Here is a 7,150-nt window from a genome sequence, read left to right on the forward strand (position 1 = left end):
AAAGAAAGGCCCCCCCTCCCAGCTTCCTCACATGTAAATACCTCATAAAAACCCAGGGTATTTATAAGGATTAAATAGGCAGCTTTCCTCTACCTCTCTGGCTGCTCTTAGTGAGGTCTTGTCTCCTCTGTTTTTGTGTGTGTGTATTTGGGGTTTCTGGTTGTTTTGACATAGGATCTCACTCTGTGGCCCAGGCTGGAGTGCAGTGGCACAGTCAGCTCACTGCACTCTTGAATCCTGCACCCTAGCTCGAGCAATCCTTTCATCTCAGCCTCCCAAGTAGCTGGGACCACAGGCGTGAGCCACCACACCCAGTTAATTTTTAAATTTCTTTGTAGAGATGAGGTCTCACTATGTTGTCCAGGCTGCTCTTGAACTCCTGGACTCAAGTGATTTTTCCTGCCTCAGTCTTCCAAAGTGCTGGGATTACAGGTGTGAGCCACTGCACCTGGCCCCTTGCCTTCTTTGGCTGGCCCTTCAATATCAAGTTTTCTCAGGGTTCCATCCTCTGCCTCCTCTCTCCTGCAGTGTTTCTGCTCTCCCAGTTCTCTGCAACACTTGGTCCCAATCCCACGTTGCTGTTGGCTGCCTCAGGTGCTCTCTGAGTCTTTTCCAGAGGGCAGACATATGTCTTAGGTGGAGGATGGCGGGAGGACTGGTGCTGCTGTGTCCAGCTTAGTCACAGGGCCCAGCCCCCACCAGGCAGGTGCAAACACTCCTGGGCTCCCCACCCTAGGAATGGAAGACTGTTCTCAATTCATCCTGGGGTTGATGGAGTCTATGACTCTCTAGAGCAGACAAAGCCCGTCCCAGTTCAGTAGCCCCACCTCCCCACTCCCAACTCCCTTGGGTCCCTCCTCCACCTGACAACTCAGTGCTTGTTGCTGTTTCTTACTCATGCACCATCAGTGGGACCCAAGGTAGTGGCTCCAGAAGCCAGTCATCCTCATCTGAGTACGGGCAGCCTGCCCCTGCTGGCTGGGGTGGATGCACTGCGGCTGCGACAGAGCCAGACTCTGGGCCTGGGGCTTGGGTTCCAGCAAGTCACCTTCTTGGAGCTCTGTGGATTGGGTGCAGAATCTGGGGCTGCAGGGGGAGACTGAAAGAAGCCATGAGGAGGCAGGTGGAGGGAAAGCCAAATATTCCCCAAGTACTGAGGAAATCAAGGCTGAGCTCTAGGCTGGCACCTCCTCTGGGATAACTTCCTGCCTGCCACTCTCACCCAGGGAAGGCTGTAATAACATATCTCCCTCTTGTATAGAGCAGCCTTGTGAAAGAAGTGGTGTATTGTGAGGAGCATGACTTTAGAGCCAGACTCTTTGGGTTCAAATCCTACTTCTTCCCTTTGTCAGATGGATTATCTCAGTTAATCTCTCCATACCTCAGTTTCCCTATCCATAACATGGGATTAATGACAGCCACCACATAGGATGGCTGTAAGGATTAAGTGGGGCATATAGAAAGTGCTTTGCACAATATGTGGTGAGTTCCCAGAAATGGCAGCTGTGGCCAGGTGCAGTGCTTCACGCCTGTAATCCCAGCACTTTGGGAGGCCAAGGCAGGAGGATCACCTGAGCCCAAGAGTTCGAGACCAGCTTGGGCAACACAGCAAGACCTCATCTCATTTATAAAAATAATAAAATACATAGATAAATGATAGCTGTGATCAATCATCATCACAGCACATAGTACTGGCGCGCCAGTCTTGGACTGAAAGCTGGCAGCATTCTCAGTGCATTGAATGAATGGATGAATGAGTAAAAATTAGCTGACTTAAAGGCAAGATGGTGTCCTGGATTGGATCCTGGGGGTTTTTTTTTGTTTGTTTGTTTGCTTTTGTTCTGAGACGGAGTCTCACTCTGTCACCCAGACTGGAGTGCAGTGGCACAATCTCAGCTCACTGCAACTTCCACCTCCCAGTTTCAAGTGATTCTCCTGCCTCAGCCTTCTGAGTATCTGGGATTACAGGTGCCTGCCATCACGCCTGGCTGTTTTTTGTATTTTTTTTCTTCTTTTTTTGAGACAGAGTCTCACTCTGTCGCCCAGGCTGGAGTGCAGCGGCCGGATCTCAGCTCACTGCAAGCTCTGCCTTCCAGGTTTACGCCATTCTTCTGCCTCAGCCTCCCGAGTAGCTGGGACTACAGCCGCCCGCCACCTCGCACGGCTAGTTTTTTGTATTTTTTAGTAGAGACAGGGTTTCACTGTGTTAGCCAGGATGGTCTCGATCTCCTGACCTCGTGATCCACCCATCTCAGCCTCCCAAAGTGCTGGGATTACAGGCTTGAGCCACTGCGCCCAGTTATTTTTTGTATTTTTAATAGGAACAGGGTTTCACCATGTTGGCTGGGCTGGTCTTGAACTCCTGACCTCAGGTGATCTGCCCACCTTGGCCTCCCAAAGTGCTGGGATTACAGGTGTGAGCCACTGCGCCCAGTTATTTTTTGTATTTTTAATAGGAACAGGGTTTCACCATGTTGGCTGGGCTGGTCTTGAACTCCTGACCTCAGGTGATCTGCCCACCTTGGCCTCCCAAAGTGCTGGGATTACAGGTGTGAGCCACTGTGCCCGGCATATTTTTTATTTATTTATTTATTTATTTATTTATTTATTTATTATTATTTTTTAGTAGAGACAGGGTTTCACCATGTTGGTCAGGCTGGTCTCTAATTCCTGACCTCAAATGAACTGCCTGCCTCAGCCTCCCAAAGTGCTGAGATTACAGGAGTGAGCCACCGCACCTGGCCTTGGATTGGATCCTGGAACAGAAAAAGGACGTAAGTGGAAAAACTGGTGAAATCTGAATAAAGTTTGTGGTTTAGTTAATAGTGTTATAGGAATGTTAATTTCTTTGATAAATGTAGCAAGGTTATGTAAGAAGCTAATATCAGAGAAAGCTGAGTGGACACACAAGAAATGTCTCTTGCTATCTTTGTAAGTCTGCTGTAAATCTAAAATTATTTCAAAAATAAAAAAATTAGCTGACAATTACCAACTGTTTTGCATATGCCAGCACTGTGCCAAGTTCTTTAGAAACAATTTTTTTTCCAAATTTCATCCATAATGTTTTATGTCTTTTGAAAACACACGAATCAGAGCCCAGGAGGTATAGGCTACAGTGAGCCAAGCTGTGATTGCACCACTGCATCCAGCCTGGGTGACAGAGTGGGACCCTGTCTCCAAAAAAGAAAGGAAAAAAAAAATCACATATCAAATACAGCAAAATGTTAAGATTTGACCATATTTATGGAGTTATGGGAATATAGGTGTTTATTACATGATTTTTTATATTTTAAAAAATACTTCATTACCTTAAAAATTAAAAATAAATGAATCTACTAACTTCTAAATTAGGAACATCCTACTCTATATTTAGGTTTGGAAACCATCAAGTCAAATGGAGTTTAGGAAGTATTCTGGGCTGGGCGCGGTGGCTCACGCCTGTAATCCCAGCACTTTGGGGAGCCAAGGCAGATGGATCACTTGAGGTCAAGAGTTGGAGACCAGCCTGGCCAACATGGTGAAACCCTCTCTCTACTAAAAATACAAAAATTAGCAGGGCGTGGTGGCGCATATCTGTAGTTCCAGCTACTTGGGAGGCTGAGACACAAGAATTGCTTGAACCTGGGAGGCAGAGGCTGCAGTGAGCCAAGATTGCGCCACTGTATTTCAGCCTGGGTGACAGAGCAAGACTCGGTCTCCAAAAAATAAATAAATAAAAGTAAAACCTTAAAGAGGCTATATTACAAATAATCTTGCTTAAGAAAAAAGGTAATGATGACTCAGTTGGTAGTATTTAGATAAAATGACCGTGTTGAAGAGAAGCTAAGCCAGTGAGTCATACTCTCCATCATTCCTTTCACTCTTCACAATCCTGTAGGGTGGGTCGTGTGAATACCATTTTATGGGTGAGAACACATGAACAGGGAGATTAGGCCTGAACAGCAGCTAGCAGTGATTGAGAACTTTATTATCTACCCGTGCCTTAGTCAGTCAGCCTAGGCCAATGGCTCGGACAGCCCCAAAACCTCATTGACTTAAATTCAACAATACTTTTATTTATCGATTAATATTTTTATTTTTGAGATAGCGTATCACTCTGGTGCCCAGACTGGGGTGTAGTGGTACGATCACAGCTCATTGCAGCCTCTTCTTTCTGGGCTCAGGGGTCCTCCCACCTCAGCCTCCTGAGTAGTTGGGACCACAGGCACATGCCACCATGAGCAGCTGAGTTTTTGTAGAGACAGGGTCTCCCTATGTTACCACACTGGTGCCAAATTCCTGGGCTCAAGCGATCCTCCCGCCTTGGCCTCCCAAAGTGCTGGGATGACAGGCATGAGCCACTGCGCCTGGCCAGGCCGTGCTTTATTTTTTATTCACAACACAGGTTGATGGAGGGCTAGGAGAGTGAGCATAGAGGAATGGAGGCCAGGTCTACCACTCCCCCTCAAGTTCCATGGGCCAGAACCAGTCACATGGCCACACCTAAATGCAGGGGAAGCCGGGAAATAGTCTAGGGTGGTGCCTAAAAAGAAGAGGAAACTGCAGATATTGGTGATCATGAGCTTTCTACAGCGGGCATTAAAAAACACAAAAACAGGCTTTGCAGATGCCACCGCCACTGCCGGGAGCCCTGTACCATCAGCCACGGTCAACCCCACCGTGTTCTTCGACATCGCAGCGAGCCCTTAGGCTGTGTCTCCTTCGAGTTGTTTGCAGACAGATTTCCAAAGACAGCAGAAAACTTTTGTGCTCTGAGCACTGGAAAGAAAGGATTTGGTTGCAAGGGTTCCTGCTTTCACAGAATTATTCCAGGGTTTATGTGCCAGAGTGGTGACTTCATACGCCATAATGGCACTGGTGGCGAGTCCATCTACAGGGAGAAATTTGATGACGAGAACTTCATCCTAAAGCAGACAGGTCCTGGCATCTTGTCCATGGCAAATGCTGGACCCAACATAAACGGTTCCCAGTTTTTCATCTGCACTGCCAAGACTGAGTGGTTGGATGGCGAGTGTGTGGCCCTTGGCAAGGTGAAAGAAGGCATGAATATTGTGGAGGCCATGGAGGGTCCAGGAATGGCAGGACCAGCAAGAGGATCAGCAGTGCTGACTGTGGACAGTTCTAATAAGTTTGACTTGTGCTTTATGTTCACCACCGGACCATTCTTTCCGTAGCTCAGGAGAGCACCCACTACCCCATTTGCTCACAGTATCCTATCGTCTTTGCGCTCTCGCTGCAGTTCCCTTTGGGTTACGTGTTTTCCTTGTTCCCTTCCATGCCTAGCTGGATTGCAGAGTTGGGTTAAGTTTATGATTATGAAATAAAAACTAAATACCAAAAAAACCAAACAAAATATGTACATACACATACACACGTGTAATGTATATGTATTTATAATTTTTACATTTATATTAATTTAGAAATTATATATATGTATATATAATTAAACTCTCATAAACCCTAAGAGGTAGATATTGTTGTTATTCCCTTTCTACAGATAAGAAAACTGAGGCTTAAAGAGCTTAAGTAAACTTCTCGGGTCACTTAGCTAGCAGGGTAGAATCATATGACCAACTCGGTCAGTGAACCTGTGTTCTTAAACACTTCCTGAGCCTCCATTCTAGATCGGCCTTAGTGACTTGCTGGCAGGGTGAATTCAGCGGAAGCGGCATTCTGGGGCTTCTGAGGCTGTCATAAGACACTTTGTATCTTCTGCCTGGGTCACTTGCAATATGCTCTCTGGGAATCCTGAGCCACCCTGTGAGAAGCCGGCCTGTGCCCCACTCTGCCATGCTGGAGTGGTCATGGGTAGGCCAACTGGTTGACAGCCTCACTGAGCCCAGACATTAGACATTTGAGTGACCCTTTCTTGGTCACTCCAGACCAGCACATCTGCCAGTGAAATACCACAGAGTGACCTCTGTCAATGCCACACGGAACAGCAAAATTGTTTACTGAACCCTCCTGAATTACTGACCGAAAATGAGGTATCAGAGAATGCTCTTGTTTGGAGTCACTAAGTTTTGGGGGTAGTTTGTTATACATCAGTGGGTAACCAGCACAGGGGCAGAGCCAGGTCTGACCAGCAGCCCTGGCTTGTAGCCACTACATTAGCCTCCAGAGGAGCACGTGTGTGATGAAGGGACAGGGTGACCACATGCATCTTCCCATGCTGAGTGCATGCAGATGAGAGGCCCTGTGTCTCCAGAGGAATGAAGATGGCAATAGAGCCCCACTGGAGACCAGGAAAGATGTTAGGGGCCCAAGGGGGATATTGGTGGCAAAGGCCTTGAGATGGGGAGGGTGGAGAGGCTACCAGAAATAAAAACTTTCCTTGCTCCTCATCCATACCCCCAGCTCTTTCCTAAGCTCCAGCTACCCTACCTTCCTCCCAGGGCAATAAACTTCTGCTGAGAGTCCCGAGACCTCCTTCCTGCCCTCGGCAAGGCCTCCTGGGGGTTCTGCTGGCCTCTAGCTCAGAGCCAGGCCTTGATGGCTGAATCCTCTGCTTTCTGCCCCGGGGTGGGGAGGCCAGCTGCAGTGTGGACTCTGTAGCCGGGGAGGCCTTAGGGGAAACTTGGTTGCAGAAAACTCAAGGGGAACTGGCCCACCCCATGATGTCCTCCCCAGGTACTGCCCTCCCTACCAAGCAGGAGGAACCGCCACCATTATTCTCCTTTGCCTCAGATCACTCTGCTTTTCTCAGCTCATTCCCCCAGGTGTCTGCATTCATCTCCTCATCTGTGCTTCCTGAGCCTATGATGTCAGGTCAGCCTGGTCTCTCTCCTTGGGAGCTGCTAGCATTTCCCCTCCTCTGAGATTTTCTGCACTCCGGCTGCTACTTCAGAGCCTTCCATCAGCCCATTCTTCCCCACCCCCACCCTCCCACTCCCTCCTCAGAGCCCTTCCCCTTTCACACCTGTGCAGGTGTTCGGGCTTTGCCTCCTGGACTCTCTGAGCCTGTGATGGGGCTCCTGGGACCCATGATTAGGACCCCATCAGACTAGGCTTGTGGGCTGCAGCTTAGTGATAGTGATTGCTAGGACCGTCCTGACTTTGATAGTGATTGTGAGGGAGGGCCCAGGATAAGGGGCACACTCTAAAAGGAATGCAGGAGAAGGCATCACTTTACTTGAGTGATGAACTTGCA

The sequence above is a fragment of the Macaca thibetana genome, chromosome 9 (assembly GCF_024542745.1).
Source record: "Macaca thibetana thibetana isolate TM-01 chromosome 9, ASM2454274v1, whole genome shotgun sequence".
In the NCBI taxonomy this organism is placed as follows: domain Eukaryota; kingdom Metazoa; phylum Chordata; class Mammalia; order Primates; family Cercopithecidae; genus Macaca; species Macaca thibetana.